This window comes from Periplaneta americana, chromosome 4 (assembly GCF_040183065.1).
Source record: "Periplaneta americana isolate PAMFEO1 chromosome 4, P.americana_PAMFEO1_priV1, whole genome shotgun sequence".
NCBI classification, from domain to species: domain Eukaryota; kingdom Metazoa; phylum Arthropoda; class Insecta; order Blattodea; family Blattidae; genus Periplaneta; species Periplaneta americana.
Window position 1 is genome coordinate 187,640,712 of NC_091120.1, and position 21,012 is coordinate 187,661,723.

Below are 21,012 nucleotides of genomic sequence, written 5' to 3' on the forward strand. Positions count from 1 at the left end.
CTTATTCTTTTCTTTTTTCTTCTTACCATTTTGCTTGTTTTTATCCTCGTGCAGAAGTTCCTGTAATTTTGAAGAAATACAGTAGTTTTACAAAAAAAAAAAAAAAGGAATATTAGTTTTGAAATTCTGTTATTCTCTTATTCTCTTTAATGGCCTGCAGGACCATTGACGACTTTTTTTTTTCTAGTATAAAACTGAGTTACATAACAATAAGGCTGATTAAATACGCATCAAAAAATGACTTTCATACTTCATCAGCAAGTCTATCATGCTGTGAGGAAAGAGTGCGTTATATAGCAGTAAAAATATTTAAGAACCTCCCTATGGATATAAAAAATCAAACTCAAGACATAGATTATTTATGGCCAAATTAAAGAAGTACCTAATTTCTCATGCCTTGTATTCTGTAGGTGAATTTGTAGGTATATATGTATGTATGTTTGTATTTATTTATTTATTTATTTATTAACACTACAATTGGGTATACACCCAGTGGCAGTAATATATAATATACAATAATTACAATTACATGAAATAAAATAAAATTAACGTGAATGAAATAAAATAAAATAAACGTAAATCTATAAATAGAAGTTGCAATAAACCTAGGACTAAAAATAAAAACTGTTCTATAATAACGCCTATGATAAGCAAAAGTAAATCTAACTTGTAAGTACTTCTATTTCACCCAACTATTACCAATTTAATTACATATCACTTTAATTAATTACATACCAACTTAATTACATATCATCTTAATTAATTACATATCACCTTAATTAATTACATACCAACTTAATTACATATCATCTTAATTAATTACATATCACCTTAATTAATTACATATCATCTTAATTTATTTACATATCAACTAAATTACATATCATCTTAATTAATTACATATCAACTTAATTATATATCAACTCAATTAATTACATGACAACTTAAATAATTACACTGCACCTCCAATTACATTTTCAGTCCAATCTTCTCAACCATTCCTTAAATGTATTGATTTTAAGAGGACCACCCTGAAAGATTGCCGCAGGTAAGCTGTTCCAGTCTACTATTGTGCGGTTAACAAATGAAAATTTTGCCACGTCCCTTCTTTGTTTTCTACATTTAAACTTCCTAATATGATCAGTCCTTCCTAAGTATGATGGTGTTGTTAATCTAGCATTGATATCGGTCTGTGCTTTGTGTCCCATTTGTGCCTTAAACAATGCGGTGAGTCTGGTTTTTCGTCGCCTTGATTTGAGAAGTTCCCACCCTAAGTCTTTTACTAACTCCTCACCATGTCCCTTCCCCATTTTGACATATTTTGCTGCCTTATGATGGCATTCAATATTATGACATGAATATTTCTGTCTTGTATTAAGTAATGATACTAAACTTTTGTGTTGTACTAGTAGACTATATTGTAGAACTATTCTGTGTATATTTGTGACTATAATTAGTACTTTGTAGTACTATTAAGATTCTTTTGACATGTTCCATATTCTAGCTGTGAAGCAATGTACGAATACCATGGAATGTAAATAAAACAATACTGAAGTTACATTTCCATACATACCGGTAGTAATTGTGATGTTAAATATTTACAGGTCTGAAGCAGAGGCTGAATGCTTCATCTCCTGCTGTAATGGTGGCAACAATGAATGGGTGCATTGTGTATCATCACCACCATCCATTTCACTACTTTTCCATGTCTACATTACTTGTGTTGGTAGGTTAAACCCCATCGTCATCACCATTAACATCATCCAAACAACAACAACACTATCCATGTCATCGTCAACATTGCTAGTGTGCTATCTCGAGATAGTTTTGATGGCCATTGCCTGCAACATGAAGGCACAGCTGCAGCGGGCTGCAGTGCAAACCCGGCAATGGGAACATCCTGGTTATCGTTACTCAGAATCACAGTGCTGGCAACCGCTCCCTGCGTGAGACACTGAATGAGAGAGAGGAGAATGTATGAAAGGGTAGTAACAAGGGGCCTCTCAGAAGAATATGTGTTTCCAAGTTGTTGAAATCAAATATTATTTCAGGGTATAAGGGGGGGGGGGGTAACAATTTTTGGACCATCACCTGTTTTTGCTAGTCATAAGATTTTTTTTTGAAAAAAGAAAGAAGGATCGTTATCGCTTTTCACCCGTTTTCCAGCCATGTTAAATTTTGTTACATATTATACAGTAATTTAGAGCTGATATATATTTTAATTTGTTTCTTTCAGTGTTTTTACGTTATTGTATGCCTAATAGTTTAAGTGGCCTATTTATGTAGTTTTTTTTTTTTTTTTTTTTTTTTTTTTTTTTTTTTTTTTTTTTTTTTTTTTTTTCCCCAGGAAACTGATTTTACTTTGCAAATGTTTGGCGTATTTCTCATTATTATACCTTTATTGTCGGCTAGAAGTGGGCCAGAATATGTGCTCATATGATTTTGTTCTTAGAAATGTTGAAGTTTGTTAACCTTTTTAAATATATATATTTTTTGTGTATTCCTTTCACCAGTTTAGATGACTATTTTTTTTTTTTCTAGATATTCTGTAGGCACTCAATAGTCTCGATATAATGAAGATTTGACCCTTTTAATTTAATTTTGTTATTTCTCTTTTGTTATATTTATTTGGTTTAGAATAGTGGAGCGAGAAGTGTCATGGCATATCCTTCTGAAGGACCCCCTTGTTAGTGGAACCACGTTTTGTTGGTGCAAGTATCTGGGTAGAGAGGACACAGAAGTGTAGGGAAAACGATCTGTGATGACAACCCTGCATATGAGCCCACTTGTCTTGTTTAATTCAAAGCCTCCTGTCAGTGGTTCCTTTTTATTGATGTTTTAAACAAATGAATAAATGGAGATGAGGACTTTAAAGTTACACGATACTTTTGTACTCTCATATGAAGTTCTGGTGTTTGTTGCTAGCCAAAGCATTTAAAGCAATATAGTTGTCTGTCCTCTCTATCCAGATCCGTGCACGCGTTGTTTATACATAGTCAATTAGATCCAACGGAGGGAGACAGGTGGTCACCACAGCTTAGAGAGATCGGGTTGCAATGGCTGTGGGTACCAGAGTATGCGGGGACGAGCTAGAGAGGTCTGAATGTTATCTGCAACTTGCAGTTCGGTTAGTTTCGATTACTATGTTTCCATTGCCTTAATCATAAGAAAATCCGGATATTCAAAACAGAAAAGGAATGACAAAAGTAATAAAAATATACATTTAAAATGTTAAAAAAAAGGTTGTACTATTAAATACATTATAATTTTTGTGTGTTTTTTCTTGCTAAGGAAAATGAAATGAAAATGATATCTCTCTTTGCTACCAAGTTGTACTTATTCATTTTCTTGTACAAACATGTTACATACATAATTACTACTACTGAGGTTAGAGTGTGTAAGACTCGTTGTACGGGATTCCTTGTATGTAAAGTTTAAGAAAAGAGAATAATTATACTATATAAATGCTATATTACGTCCCTCGGAAAACGCTGGTGTGGCTAAAGGAGTGGTCTATAGGAAAGAGTGAGAGGGGAATAATATTACTCCCTTCCAGCTTTGCTAAGAATTTTATATATTTGTTTCATTTAGTCCCATTAACTGCCGCCATCTTTTCTTACTATCTTCATCTTCAATGAATACTGTTATTTTCGTAACAACTGTTGAAACAAGCGGAGAAGTTACGTTTTTATATCTGTGTATGTTATTGTGTGTATATATTTTTTATTTACTCAATCCGATGTTTTGGCTCTTTGTAGGGATCTTGTTAGAAAAATTAAGTTTTTTAATGAAAAATCTAATTAATTATATATAAAAATTGTGTCACGGTTTTTCAGTGTAAATTAGATGGAGAGCAAGAAAGAATGAATGCATGTGTGTGAGAGAGTGATGCCAAGGGTTATGGAAAGACCTAACGCAACCATAGAACTGATCACAGAGTCAATGTTATCTCACGAAGACTTGCAGATGATGCCGAGGGACTTGTTCTTTGTACAGTAAACAAATCATGAACGTTAGTATAATGTTTTTTCATTCAACTGTAGTTTGTTAGAAACTTGCTTCCTGTCCAGTCATATGCCAGTGTCTGTTTTTCTTGATGAAAAGATACTTTGAGAGGGGAAAGATGCTATTTCCCAACAAAGCAAAGAAAGTCACATCTTTTTCAGAAATAATGTCATATATCTGCCATATATATCGGGGAAAGAGAATTGGAGTTCTCCTCGAAGCCTTTTGAAATGCATATTTGCTATAATGATCGGATTGTATATGTCTCCTGTTTCAGTCATTGCTTGGGGTGTAAATTACTTCTGATCTTTTCCCAAAAGTTTCGTCATTCAGATGGAACTCTTGCCTTTTCTACTACATAGTCTGTAAGGAAGTAACCTATATACTTTTCATGGTGTCTTGGAAAGTTTTGCAGTGAATATCTTGTGTTGATGTGTCGTTCCATTATTTTCCGTGAATTTGCCTTTTCCTCGGTCATAAGCACGGAGGATTACAAATGAAAGAACTTGAAAAGGCTGACGAAACAGACTGGTAAATGTGAGAATGTTGCTGGGGTATCAGTGGAGACGAGGGTGCCCGTGTCCGTCCAGTCGGACGCGGCAGTAGAAGTGCACGTCACTTCTATTGTTCCTGGATTTGTTGTTACTGCAAGTTTCTCCCCTCACTCATCTCATTGTGCATAAACCCTCCCTTCTTGTGTGTAACATTACGTAATTGTACAGTATTCGCAAGTGGGACTGTTTTTTTATATTTCTTTTTGAGAAGTGTGATCATCTTGCCAATGTTGTTAATTAAAATAAATGTTATTGCTATATCTCGTAAAGACAAAAGAAGACAAAAACTACTACTGTTATCAATGGTTTTTGATGACCTCCTTCCTCACTATACTTTATTCAGAGTGTAACATCACACTTTAAAGAAATGGTAATACACTAGTGTCACCTGGGGAGAAACCTCGATCTGAATAAAAGCTATTCTGATCAGTTTCTGTACCTGTTATTGAAGCTGTTTCTCAGGCCCGTTCAAACCACTTATTAAAAAGCAAACCCTTGTTGCAAGTTACATTTCGGATAGAACATGTTGAACTGCTTTTCCACAGACATTTAACAGATGTTTTTACCCACTCGAACTTACTTTCGTGGAACTATCTGTTATTTCATTTACTTTACATCATCATGTGTTCATCTCATTAATGGTAAATTTTACAGAAATGCGTTGAAATCCAATAACAGATGCTACAATAATTTATTTTTTCAAATTTCGGTGTAAACAATAGATTTTTATTATAATTGAACTGAAATGTTAATAACCTTTAAACTGTTTTGAAGTGACTTTAATTTTGTTGACCATATATAGTAAATCGTAGGTTATATCCCTTAAGTAACCTTAATTTTTATTGTTTTTCTTTATTTATGTTAACAGTCGCTGTTTCTCAGGCCCGTTCAAACCACTTATTAAAAAGCAAACCCTTGTTGCAAGTTACATTTCGGATAGAACATGTTGAACTGCTTTTCCATAGACATTTAACAGATGTTTTTATCCACTCGAACTTATTTTCGTGGAACTATCTGTTATTTCATTTACTTTACATCATCATGTGTTCCTCTCATTAATGGTAAATGTTACAAAAATGCGTTGAAATCCAATAACAGATGCTACAATAATTTATTTTTCAAATTTCGGTGCAAACAATAGAATTTCATTATAATTGAACTGAAATGTTAATAACCTTTAAACTGTTTTGAAGTGATTTAATTTTGTTGACCTTATTATAGTAAATCGTAGGTTATATCCCTTAAGTAACCTTAATTTTTATTGTTTTTCTTTATTTATGGTAACAGTAGCTGTTCCTCAGGCCCGTTCAAACCACTTATTGAAAAGCAAACCCTTGTTGCAAGTTACATTTCGGATAGAACATGTTGAACTGCTTTTCCACACACACTTAACAGATGTTTTTACCCACTCGAACTTATTTTCGTGGAACTATCTGTTATTTCATTTACTTTACATCATCATGTGTTCATCTCTTTAATGGCGAATTTTACTGAAATGCGTTGAAATCCAATAACAGATGCCACAATAATTTATTTTTCAAATTTCGGTGTAAACAACAGATTTTCATTATAACTGAACTGAAAAGTTAATAACCTTTAAACTGTTTTGAAGTGACTTTAATTTCATATAGTAAATCGTAGGTTATATCCCTTAAGTAACCTTAATTTTTATTGTTTTTCTTTATTTATGTTAATAGTCGCAAATTCTAGTCACAACATGACTCAACAAAGAAATCATGTTCTTGACATAACAGTAAAACCTCTGTTAACCGAAATAAAGAGGACTGATCCCATTTAAAGTGTTTCGAATAATAAATGTGTACCCTTTCTTAGAATTAAAAGAATGAAAACTGATTCTTCTTAAGTTGTGTACCGGTACATGAAAGCATCACTTGTACCAGTACCAGTATTAAAAAAGAAAAGATACAATGCATAGGCTACAGTAGGTACAGTATTTCCAGATCTCAACATTGATTTTTCACTATTTCTTAGAAAAATTCCGAATTTTTATTCTTTCATTTTTTCATTTCATTTATTGTATTTCATAGATCTTACATTTGCATTGAAGCTTTAAGATGTGGAACAAGTCAAAATTGCATAAGATTACAATTTTTTGGCGAGATGAAGTGAGGTGAGGCCGAGAATTCGCCATAGTTTACCTGGCATTTGCCTTATGGTGAGGAAAACGTCGGAAAAAAACCCAATTAGATAATCAGACCAAACAGGAATCTAACCTCAGTCCGAGCACAGCTCTGCCGACTGAGCTATGTTGGTGGCTCTACAAAAAATATGCAGTACATAGCAAACATGTGTTTTTTTCTTTGCATCTTTTTCTGGCAGCAATGTCATACCTGCATTTAGCCATCTTGCAAAAACAATAGGCATTTCTCTGACGTGCTTATGACAGCTACTACAGTGGAACCTCTATTATCTGCGGTAACGAAGAGAGTGGGCTGAACAGTTAATAAAAAAAATCAGATAATCTGTACCATAGAAGATTTTCGTAAATTTAATGAATGACATACTTTTGGAGTGCAAGAGGTCAAATGACTTCATTGTCAAATGGCTGGCATTAGAAAACAGCAACAACACTTTTGTAATTTTCTCTTTGTCCTGTATTTAACACGCTAAGTACCAGTAGTCAGTAGTGGACCAGAAGTTCACTAATTTATGTCTGGTTGTTAACAACTGGTTTTTAAGGGGCAAGGAAACTCCTTGTAATGTCTGTCTGTGGAAAGATAGGAATAGTGGAGGTCTCGTATTGTAGATTTACATACTTTATACACTGTAATCCAGTAGCGGACGGTGGGTTTGAAAGTTGGGGAGGCCAAGACGTGAATCATGAGAATATAAAAATATAAGGCCTGTGATGTACCTCATTACCAAGCGCAGAATTTATAGATTTTAAGAAATTAAAATTAGGTTTTCCAATTTATGTTTTAGGATTTTAAATCTTATGTTTAGGAATTTATATGATTTTACGGGAAAAAATAAAAATAAAGAACATATTATTAATATATTACAACGGCTTGGTAAAGATTGCCTCTCTTTAGGACACTCCAAGTCCTAACCTACGAATTAGGTCATATTGAATTTAAGAATGTTACGCTTTGCTACATAAAACGAATAAGAAAAGCATTATTTCGAGAGTAAGGAGATAGCAACAAAATTGATTCGAACCTAAGAATCCGGGGGTTGCTCATTACTATTACATAGTCTAATTTTACAGCAAATTAACTCGACGTTTCTCTTTCTTCGCAAACCGATCAAATAGGTCACAACATACTGAATAACTGCTACTAGAAGAAGGTAGAGACAAATCTGCATTTGTTTCTAAACTCTCGATACATTTAAAATACTGTATAAGTAAATACATGTCGTAACACAAAAGAATAAAATAACAGGAACATCCGCAAACAGAGAAAATCTAACAACATAAATGAAAACTTTTACGCAGGGAGAAAAAACTAACAACGTGACTCAATTTTCTAAAACCAAGAGGAGAGAAAGAGACAGAGCTTCCCAATACAGCCAAAACCAGCCGCGACTATAAGCAATACAGTTGTCAGTTGACAGTAGGACGTCTCCAAATCGGCTCCCCTCGCGTGTTCTATTAATTTTAAACACTCTTCTAACCAGCTATCTTATTGGTTGAACTGCTGTTGTCATGGTTACCGGGGAGTAGCGTCATGTAGCCGACTCCTCTCTCCCGCTCTCGCATAGACACTGCAGGCTACTAGATGTCGACTATACAGGTTACAGCGCTATCTGTTATTTTTCAGTACGAATTATTTGTATTATCTACAGTATAGCGAGCAGGCATCACCAACTGGATGTGGTCGACTTACGTAACTTACATCTTAGTCGTAGTGAATAGTAAAATTAATATAAAAGGAAAAATGTTCATTTGCTGTAACTTGTCTGTGATCTTAATTCAGCTGAAATTATTATTGCTATATTGTGTTCTGGTAAAATATTAGGGGAGGCACAGCCTCCCTTGCCTCCTCTGAAAATCCGCCGCTGCTGTAACCTCGTATTCTGATACGGGATGAGCCACAGTTTCCCTTTCCCCAAACCACTTAATTATTTACACTTTTTTTTCGATACGTAACTTAGCATAACAAGATTTCTTTTGACATCTGTAGAAGACATTTTATACAGAAGTTGTACAGCACAACAACTCGAACAGCAGACCAGACTGTGTAAGGGTAAGGACTTGTAATAACACTGTTTAGAAAAAAGAACATGCTAGTACAATGTACAGTACTTAACATATTTCTGTACAAAAAAAAAAAAGAGAGCGCGAAAAAGATAGACGAATAATCCACCAATCTCTTAATAGGGTGGCGGATAATCAGGGTTCTGTACTTGTCTTCGAAACTATTTTGCCCCTATATTTTGCCCATAAAGCACTGAAATTGAAAATAAGTATAACATCATTTTACCATACATTGTACGTATGTAAATTTTGTATTTTGTAATTGCACTACAACTAAATTTTCTATAAAATTTAAAACGAGTTACACGTTTCGATTAAACTGGTTTTCGTTTGGCTGAGGTTTTACTGTATATTAAACATTTTAGTAATAACATAACAACTGTCAGTAATACATTTCGAAACAGTGTACAGTTGGTCTTTAAGCACATAACATCTTATACCTCCTTCATGCAAACCATGAAATTGCTACAAGCTGGATAATGAAACTAGATTGATGCTATGATAGTTAAGTATCAAACTTGGTTGTTGATGCTCTGAATTTCAGTCAGGGGATATAAACTAATTGTTGTCGACGTTAGGACTTGAAATGAGTACCAATATGTAGAAACTCACAGCTATCTTCATCTACTTTCTTTCCTAGTTGACTAATAGTTTAATAATACTTTATTCTCGTTAAAAGTATGAATACTTCATTAGTTGCAGTTTAACAAAAGTTATTGTATGTGTTTGAAACCAGCATACATAATTATCGTACCTACAGGTTAGAACTTTTGCTGTTAGTATATTTGTGTAGTAAATGCAGGGTCGGAGTTAGGTATAGTGCTGCCTCTAGGCAGTGTTGAAATTTGCCACCCCGCAACTCCCACAAACAGTTTATGAGCAGCTATTATACAGGTCATGTTTAGTTTAAATTAGTTTCAAATGAAATGTTACAATTCAGAAAACAGTAAATTACTGGATTCAAAATACTTGCATCTTGTGAATTATAAATATTTCCTTCGCATTTTCTTCACAGAGAAAGAATTGATGATGTCATCAAAGTCGACCTGACGAAGCATATCAGACTCGATGCAAAGAAACATATTCAAACTTATTCCTTGTTGAAACAAAATTGATTTGTGAAAGCCAGGCTGTGGTTTATTTTTAAGCATTGGTTTTGTGTGTGGTATAATTATTACGAGTATTTCTTACTTCGATAGGAAGTATAAAGTAAATTTAAAATAAACTCCAGCTCTTTCCAGAATAAACCTTTCATATCGAATTATATAATGCACATACTGGAAAGTGATTAAATAGTATTTTTGACGATATATTATATTGGAAATGTAACTGAGAATTCTGGTTACTATTCATAGCGATAATAATAAACACATCCAATTTGATTTTCTACAGTGCATTATTGTTTATACAAGCATTTAAATTTAAGTAGATCCATAGTATAATAACATGATACTGGTATTACAATGTAACTATGCAGCTGCACACTTTCCGATTAAGGCTGGTTCACAATAAACCGGGAACGAGAACCAGAATGAAAACGAGTAGCAGAGGACGTGAATATGAAAATTTTTGATTCACAATAAACCGAGAACGTAGACGACTTTGCATATCGATATGCATGTCAATAACGATATGTAAAGTCGATATTACGCATTCTGATGTTATTTGTGTATAATTGACCAATGGCGTTCTCTCATGAGTACAAGGCAGCCAACATAAACACAGGTTAACCAACTTCGAAATTTCAACTGAAACATTTCATTAGGTACGGTACTATAAATATGCCCATGCATCTTTATTATCACAACCTATTTTAAGTCTACCATAACGTAAAATAATTAGAGAAGAAACATTGTAGTGTGTAATACAACCAATACGGTAATAAAATATGATTCACTTACGATTGGTGTTCAAAGATGCAGCTATTGAAAGCCACGTATTCTCCTTCATTTTCTCATCTTTATACGAGGCGCGCCGCTTATCGTAAACGTGAGGATTTTCCTCAACACTCAATATTAGAATCTCATCTTATAAAACTTGCTCCATGATGCACAGCACAGAACAAAATAATGCATAGATTATGTCACGGTCTTCTTGCTGCAAAATATATGACGACAAAATAGCTTTTAGATGGCGATAGAATGAACCTAGTGGGCTGTGATCGGAAACGTGAACGCTAACGTTGAAACTTGGCCAACTCTCCGTTCCCAATCCTGGGCTCCGGCAAGCTTTTCGTTAATTGTGAATGCTCACATTTAAATGTACACATTTTAACAATTTTACCGTTTTCGTTTTCGTTCCGATTCTCGTTTCCGGTTTATTGTGAACCAGCCTTTACTCTTACCATGATCGCAACAATGCGATAACAAAATAATATCCGACTTTGACAAGGTTTTCAAGAACAAACGTCAGAAAATATTTACCAACAAGTGTTTTAAAAACAAATTTCACTGTAAAATGAAAATGAAAAAAAAAAAAAGGAAGAGAAAGAGAGACAGAAAATGCCGCCCCCTTGGAAATTGCTGCTCTAGGCAACTGCTTAGGCACTGAGTAAATGTGTTCAAAACTTGTTTCCAGAATCCAAGATTTTGTAGATAGACAGCAGCATTTTAATTTAATTGGCATAAGTTTCCTTTCCTTTTGGCTATGTTGCTGTGGTCTTCTTGGAATTATTTGTTTCCCAAAAAGCAGGTCATTGTAGATCCATGCTTCCTTCCCTCCCTTCACATAGTCGCGAAGTGAAGCTCAAGATAACTTTATCTGCATACACATTTCCTACAGTATACTGTACGGAGGTAGTTCTATTTTTTTTAATATCATAATCATTGGATAAATAATGGAATGTTGACGGAAAATGGGTGTTCCTAAAGGAAAACCCATTCCAAGACTCTTTTTGTTCATAAAAAGTTGCACTGTAATGCATTGGGATTTCAATCCAGACTTCCAGTATGCAATGTCAATGCTCTATTCTTTCATCTAACAGTACCTTTTAATATTATTATAATACGAAAGTGGTTTTATAAGTTTACTCAAACATGTTCTATAAAAGACTGCAGTAAAATGATAAATGAATAAATTGAAATGGGTAGAGTTCTTTCGATCACGTGAGTAAAATGATGATTCAAATTAGAACAGAAGAACAGATCTATGAAATACAGTAATGAACACAAAAATAAAACTTCATAAATAATATTAATCTTTGAGATACTATTCATTGGACTTCTGGCGTGATCTTGTCCATTTACAGTCAACGAAATTATCTTGTTTACAATAACAAACGTTAGTTTCGGTGATCATTGCTGTTGATTGATTCTCAAGAGCCATTTCATGACGATTAGTGTCGCATGCACTTTTTGAAGAAGGCCTTAAAAATGGCGTATTTAAATGGTCCAGAATTGACAGCTATTTGTGAGAAGACAGCAAAACGTTTGTAATTTTTCAAAAGTGAAAAATATGTTAAATGAGTACATATCAAATCACAATTCTTTTACAACTGAATTCCAATCCGCACAAAAATGTCCACAGAAAATAATGTTCAAGATTTGGAAACTTTTTCACCTATACTTCCAGAATCTGAAAACTATAGTTCTGTTAGCTGTAAAGGATCACTCCAAATTTATAAGAATCATTGTAATAAAATTTAAAATTCTTTTCTTTTTTTACTATTGTTTTGAGCACTTTTTTAAATTTGTCGAATATTTGAGTTAGTTTACTTTTTTTTTATTTTAATATTTTAAAAAATACATTGATTTGTATTATTGCTTTTCATTTTTATCAAAATTTCTCAGAATACTTGTATGTACTTATATGAAATTGTATTCCTAGTTATTTTATACTTTGTCTTTGTAGGCAGCCTACAATGGTAGGATAGCCACCGGCATAGCTCTGTCGACTAAGGCACTTGCCTACCGATCCAAAGTTGCGCTCGGGTGCGGGTTCGATTCCTGCTTGGGCTGATTACCTGGTGGGGTTTTTTCCGAGCTTTTCCGCAATCGTAAAGCAAATGTCAGGTAATCTATGGAAAATCCTCGGCCTCATCTCGCCAAATATCTCGCTATCACCAATTTCATCGACGCTAAATAACCTCGTAGTTGATACAGTGTCGTTAAATAACCAAGTTAAACAAATATAGTGATAGGAAGTGTTTTGTAAACTGTCAAAATGAAATATGAAAGGTAAGTATGGTTATTTGATATACAGGTTTATGTCAGAAATGTGTTCTGTGGCAGCCAAACGCAATCATGAAAAGTGGTGAGCTAGATCCAGAAATGTCCAATGGCAAAAAAATATACATGGATTTACCATAATAATTAAACTTAATTAGGGGTGTGATTTTATGGTGATTATTTTGCCCTGATTTCGATGAATATTTCGTGCATATTTCGCACCTTAAAGAAACTAAAAAAAATTGAAGTAACATTTTTTTTTTAATTATTATTGAAAGCAATCCCTTTGAAACTAACAGAAAATTGTTTGCCTTATTAATTATATTCATAATTAAATTTCATTCGACTGTAAGGGGGTGATGGCACTGCCTTTTTGATCACATGAAGGCAGTTGAATCTCATCTGCTTGCGGTGCTCTCTGGAAGTGATCCCTGAAACTATGTGTACATCATTGCCAGATGCCACATGCATATAATGCTTAATGGTAAATATGTAGAAATGTTCATGTATATTTTATAACGAAAAAAATTTCACTTTTTATTTGAAAGAACTTATTTTTCGTGCAAATTCTCCATGAAACTTGTTTTTTGTTGAAAATATTGTGATTATGAAGTAATTTCGTGGATTTCTATCAATTTCGCGAAAATTTGCTGATATATTTAAATTAATTTTGGACTTTCATTGAAGGATTTGCATTTTCCATGCATAATTTTTTTTTCTTACGTATTGGTATTTCGCGTATATCTTTAATACCAAAAAAATCACACCCCTAAATATAATACATTATTAAAAATTTTTAATAAGATTTAGACCTATTAGTTATTAGTACTGTGAAAATTACCATTTCTTCCATTAAGGGAAGTTTCTTTCACAATTACAGCGACAAAATTATTTTTCTCAATTTTATAATTGCGTGAAAACGAATACGTACGAAAAAGAAAAAAGGAAAGAGAGCTGTAGACTGTGATCACTGGAATAAAGAAACTATGCATGAACGTAGTTTATTGACGATGTCACAACAAACCGAAGCCTAACCTTAAAATTCTATAACCTTTTTTAATCGAATTATTTGGCTTGTTGATTCAAATTTTTTTCCTCTTTTAATTGTTTCAAATTTATGTGACTTGTCAGATATAAGCTAATATCATGAATCAGAAGCTATATAACAGTGTTTGTTGATAGGCTACACTGTATCTCATGAGCTGATGATAAGACTAATTATTGAAAAAACTATGATAAGGAAAATGAAAGTATCCCAAGAAAAGTTGTCACGTTACAGTCTTTTTTTTTTTTTCGCCAAAAATTCCGGTTTGATTTGCTGAATTTAAACCCATGTCTGTGATGTATAAAACCGATTGTGCTAGCATTCGAAACATTACCCTGTAATAACTTATATTTGAGCTACAAGGAAGTCCGAAAATTAATATAAAAAACAAAGTCTGCGTAGTCTTGACAAGAAAAGTAAAAGGAGCCTCTAAACAAGAATTGAGTAACACAGAGAACTCGTCTTATTTTCAAAGAAACGTAGTTGAAGCTGTTCGATTTTAGTATCAACGATGATTGCAATAAGGAGATAATATTTGATTGAGAATTATTAAATGCTTTGATATGTGTTGGCTATTTTCTCAATTCGAGATTTTATTGTATAAATATTTGTCGTTGTTTCTGTCATAAATTAATGCAGACAGTTGATAATGTTGCAACATGTCCGAAGTGTAATGACTGATTAGTTTTTATATATTTTTATATTACAGATTATAATCCCCATGACCTTATATAGAATGTTTCATTGACAATTTTCCGTATTATGATCTGATGTGAGTCACTGAAGGCTGGGGCCATTTTTCAAGGAAACATTCTATACAAAATGGCGCACGTGTCAATTGGTCAAAATGCGGGTGCATATTATCTCTTTACATTGTCTTGTTTGATACATAATGTAATATCTTCACCCCTTCAATAATACATGCCATATTATGGCATTAAAGCCAATTTTAGATTACTTATCTCTTGGAATATTTGACTGTAGTAGTTTCATAGTGTTGACCTGTTAGGAATGTTACATAGTTCTATAATATTTTGGATTTCCATAAGTGATAGGAATGTTAAGGAATTGGCGGGTAAATGGTGGAATTATGCCAGGAAAAATGGGAGTATGTACCAGAAGAAAACAGATTCGTACGTCATCTTTTCTCATCACGAATTCTTCTCAAACTTTTGTCTCCAAACTGGAAAATCGATGTAATATTGGAATTAAATGCTTTCTTAAGAGATGTTGATTAATTAATATGTTGTAGTGCAACCGAAATGTTATACGTACTAACTATTAACTCTTTTTGCTTATCATGTTGAAGCTTGTTTCCATTTATGATATAATGTTACTAATACTATAATTAGGAATGTTATTTTTATAGTTTGACTAAAAGTGTGCACCTTATTTTACATAATTTAACAATATTTTAAATTTGATATAAATTCATATGTTAATTTCAAACTAGTTTGTTAACGTTTGCATCCACTGCCTGATGTTTCATTCAGTTTCTATTATAAACTTGAATGAAAAACGTGAAATATGATTTCCCAGTTTTAAAATAATTTTCCCTTCAATTCTTTTCTGCTAGGAGAAGAGTGGTTTTTATCATTTGACGTAATTTGTGTTAATGTTAAAATATTAGTATATAATATTATTAGTAACTCGGATTCATGTAGAAGCTAGATTTGTGTACGATATTGACAGTTTTATTTGTATTGTTTTTATAAAGTAATACAATTTGCTCTCTAATTTAAATATATAAGTATATATATTTTTCTTTAATTATTTTAGAGTTGTACTTTCTGTTCAAATTAATCTAACATATTTTTAAAATCCTAACATAAAACAATGTCATTGTTTCGTTTTAGACAAAAAAAAAATGTATGTCCATATTACTATTTCCTGTCTTTCTTTAAATATTGAATTAAATATATTAAAGTTTGTTTTAAGATTTATTTTTACAGCAACCTGTATAGTTCGAAGCCTTTCAGTAATAAATGAAGTTAAACGAATTTTTATTTGCCCTTCTTCTCACTGCACTATATTTCTCAAGACTGAATTCCAGTTCCAAAAGCAACTCTTGTTAGTACTAGTTGTTGTTAGTGGTTTTCTTTCTAATTTGTATGTATGGAATTTATTTGAATAATCCTAAAGTTCTACATTTTATACGTGTAGCTAGTTGTCTTTGAAAAATATTTGTGGAATGTTACGCTAGTAATGTGTAGTCATAAAACTAGTAATCTAATTTAGATGATAGATTTAAATGGTGACTAAATTCTCTATTTGTTACGTTAAGCTTAAACTCCATATAGAAATATTATTTATTTGCTTGTAGCTTACATTTGTATCCATTAAACAGTTTTAACTTAATGGTAGTAATTATATGTGTTAAATAAGCAGGTATTTTAAATTAATGTTCTATGTACAATTACATTAGATGGTGTAATGTTTGATCCTCTGATGTTGGGGGTTATAATCAGAGTACCGGTATTTTAAGAAATGTAACTTTTATATGAAAATGAGATTCTTATAGCTCTAGGTTTTTTAGTATTAGTCAAAAGTAGTATCATTGTTGGAAATTGCATAATGTAAGGAGAACAGAAGATTCATTTTGAACTGTAAGAAAGTTGTTTTTATTATTTTATATCCTCTTTTATGATCTTATAGTGTGACTGAAAAAAAAATTTATATACAGAAAGGGTGCCTACTTTTAAATAGCTGTCTAACTGAGATTTAGAGTTTTTGCGTCTTACACCAATTTCCTTGATAAAAAATATAAACTCTTCGAAAAACCACCTTTTGATACAAACCTGTTACATTTTAATAAAAATAAATCACTTTTTTATACTAGGTACCAAAATAAGTGAATTTGATTTAATTTTGCTCTTATCAGAATTGTAATATATTCTATGTAATGTGAACAATCACTTATTTTTCTGTAAATATCTTTTAAAGAGAGATCCTTTATATCAAACATTATTTCGCTCACAGATACTTTTGACGCTTTTTATGTTCAGATTTAAAACGAGCAGTTTAAAAATACTAAGAAAATGATTAACGTTTTAATCATAAAGTCCAATAAAAAACATATAAAAGGAAACTGATTTCTCAAAGCTGTTATCACTATGAAATTTAACATAGACATATCAAGAATTTACTTTCTTGCAAGACAGCTCGAAAATTTTTACTTTCTTGTATCAGTGTCAGATCATTTTTAAAACCGTCACACTTTTTGTACTGGTATTCTTTTTAATACTGAGATGTGCATCAGTAAACTTAAAATTAGATTTTTAATTTTATTAAAGTTTTGAACCTTTTGTGGACCAAGTTTTAAAAGGTTTGAAATTATAATAATAATTATATTTAAAAAAAATGTTGTTTCCAGAAAAAGAAACGAAATCTGATTTCATTTTTCATTAAATATGCATATTTTATATTGTTACATTAAAATAGATAATTTGAGGGTTATTGAATCACATGTGTTTAGAAAAAAATCACGTAGAACATCGTAATTTATTATTTTCTTCTATGATTGAAAATTACGTAACTCGGTATTCAACAAGGCTATGAGAAATAGTTATTTGAAGATATTGACCCCTATTAAATTAAAAGTTACAGGAACATTTGAGGTTAGGTAAGATAATTAATCATTCTTTCCTAAATGACCAGATGCTGTTCATTGTTTATGAAATACTGTTGTAGTGGTAATAGAGTAAAAGTGGAATTGCAATGACAGAAGAAGCAGCAGCATTTTAAGAAGATATACCCGACTCTGTTTTATACACCACAGATTTAGCACTTATCAAACTTATACCCCTTTTGCTAGAAACCGACAATTGCAGATGGCCACTCATGTTGAATTCAAATGTTTTTTCTGCAGTTTTCTTCAGGTATATACGAACAAAATCATAAATTTATCCTATAATTAATATTAATGCAGTAACTTGTAACTTATTGGCGATAAAATTAATTTTAACACATTTACATTGCTAATAATTATAATAATTGTATATAAACATTTTCCTAATGTTTGTTAGTGAATTGATGATATTTTATATGAATTTAAAAAATTTTTAAATTTAAGGACAGGCAAAAGAAGAGGATGAAGGCTGAACTGACATACATAGTGAGAAGCTCGATTTTAATGGCGAGGTATACTTTCGAGAGACGTAATATATACATCTTAAGTTTTCATGCGAAAGATATACTATTTAAAACGTTGTTTTGTATTTAACGATATACAATTTAAACATACAGGTGAGTTGGTATAATTAACAAGTCTTAGAATACAATAACTATTGTTTTTCATTATTAGAATAAGTTGGTGTTCGTAAAGTCTGTGGCAAAGTTTTGGCACAACATGTTCTCTCTTGGTTTATTATAAATATTATATTAATATATTTTTCTACCTGCAATACAATCAGTCCATTAATACCACGTGTATATTGGTGTGGTATTGTATTTCTCTAATATATCTACTGAAAGGTAAAACAATCAAACCAACTCCTTTTTTAACTCTCTCTCTCTCCTGTTTAAAGCCATTCATTTAATCTCCTTTCTGTATAATAGTTACAGTGGTCAGTTCTGTAGGGTGATTGGTTGCAAAATCGTGAATATCTTACTGAATCGTACTGGGTTGAACAACTTACAAATGTTGAAATGTTTCGCGTCACTAACTGGATTATGAAGTTTAAAGGCAGCTTAATATTTTATTAATAGCAGCAAAAAAATCTCTTAGTGATTGTTAATGTGCTATTCAAATTATTGTGTTTGACGATGAAAAAAAAAAAAAGAAATGTACATGTATATATGCAAGAGATGTAAACATGAAGCCGTTACAGTGTATGTAAAAACATCTGATCACCCTATTTGACCAAAATTTAAATGTTGTAACAAGAAAACTTGTTCTTATTGCAGTAGAAGGGTATTTTCAGTCACTTCCCAGCATCCTGAGAAATCAGCAGCTGTGTATTCTATCTCAAGTTTCTGAACTCTTCATCGAATAGAGCAACACTTTCCTGGTCCCTCTAACAAGTACAGATTTAATTTTTACAACGTTTAGGAGGAGTGTTGCTATAATTGGTTAATTTTATTCCTAAAGAATGAAGACTTCAGATTTCCTTGCCCCCAGAAACCTTTGCAATTGTTAACTTCGCCCTGTTTTGCCCCACACTTTCCCCCTTGATTTTATTTTATTTTTGTGTGTGTGCATTTTCATCACACTGAGACAAGGTTAAATGTCTTTTCTTAAAGGATAAAAGAAACTTTTTTTATGGGAGAGAAACAGGAAATGTCTCTTTGAAGTCCACTCGTACTCCATCCTCTTTTTTTTTATGTTACTCAATTCAATTAATGGTACAAATTGGTACCTACTTAAATTCATACAGTAATGTGTACTATTCTTGTATACCGTGTATCTTGGTTGAACCTGTCTCAGTGAGTGGGAAAGAAAAAAACTAGTCTTATTATACATATATATGTCGAGACATTTTGTACTATACACACTACAATATAAATTACATACATAATATATTAAGTATCTACTCATGATTTACATACAGGTAATCTCATATAATGCATGAGTACAGGTATGTAAATACAGCTAATTAATACTATTCATAAGGATAATGAAATATATACTGTACATATTATATAAAATTCAGTGCCATTTCTTCCTCCATATTTTCTCCCCACTCCGACAACACATGAATATTTGTTCATACCATTTATACCTTCCTCCATAACCCTCCCCTAGTTTGTTGTGAATGTTTGCATTGTTTCAACAGAAATTTCAGAAATTCTAAAATAAAGCCTATTATTTCCATGTGTAATTGTTTTATAAATACTTGCTCCTTTCATTCTCCTCCTCCCGTGAAATCTGAAAAATTGCCTTAGAATAAGAAATTTGTTTTCCCATCTTTCATCTTTTGTCCATGATACCCTTTTGATAAGCAGTTTACAGTGCTGTAGTTGAGAAAACATTTTAAGTGGAACTCACCCTACAGTCTATTTCGGAAGACTCAGATTGCCTTACTCTTCAATCTTGCTTTACATTGGGTGATAACACAGACAGGTATAGATCCTAACAACACTTTAGTTTACAAAAGTGTTCAAATAGTAGGATACGCAGATGACTTGGATGTTATGGGACGGTCGTTGACAGCAATAGAAGAAGTCCACTAGTAAGTCCACTAGTTCATCAATTAATTATATTCAAGTGTTAAAAGTGGTGTACGCAAGATTCAAAATGGAGAAGAAGTGTATAAAGACCTGGAACAAGGAGCTGCTAAAATCAGGTTGCAGAGTAATGCAAGTAAAACCAAACGGATGACACAAGAAATAAACAGAATATATACAACCCACCTAATCTGACAATAAACATGTTTGAAGAAACTGAGAAGTTTAAATATCTTGGAACAGTAATGACAAGTAACAATAACGAATTAATTGAAGTACAGAGTCGAATCACTGCAGCCAATAAGGCCTGTTTTGCATTAAGCGCAATATTGAAATCTAACTGTGTGCACAAGGAAACAAAACTTAAAATATACAAAACAATTATTAGAAGTATTCTCTGTTATGCAAGCGAAACTTGGACATTATCTAAGGAGACAGAAGCTAAACTAGGTATATTTGAACGCAAAATACTCAGAAGAATTTTTGGACCAGTGCAAGAAAATATGCAGTGGAGAATACGTTATAATAACGAGCTATATAAATTATATAGAAGTTTCGATTTTGTTACTTTCATCAAATTAAGGACGCTTGAATGGACCGGACATGTCTATCGGATGGAAGGGAACAGAATACCAAAGAAGATCTTAGAAGGGAAAATACATGGTAAAAGACCAATTGAAAAACCCAAAAATAGGTGGATAGGTGTGGTAACGATCGATTCTCAGGACTATCTCGGAACAACTGCCTGGAGGAGATTAGCACAAGACAGGGACAGTTGGAGGTAGAAAATTAAGGAGGCTAAGGCTCGACTTTGGGCTGTGATGCCATCATAGTAGTAGTAGCAGATTGCCCTATATG

The 21,012-nt window shown here is 32.4% G+C and overlaps 1 protein-coding gene across 3 annotated transcripts in view; it reads left to right on the plus strand.

Moving 5' to 3' along the window:
• LOC138698530 (serine/threonine-protein phosphatase 2B catalytic subunit 3-like) overlaps nt 1-19,808 on the plus strand; it is an 805,310-nt gene extending 785,502 nt beyond the window's left edge. For all 3 annotated transcript variants that reach the window (XM_069824525.1, XM_069824526.1, XM_069824527.1), the window contains one exon: nt 1,605-19,808. The gene's annotated coding sequence lies outside the window, so the exon portion shown is untranslated. The remainder of the gene's footprint in view (nt 1-1,604) is intronic.
• Nucleotides 19,809-21,012: the final 1,204 nt, after the last annotated feature.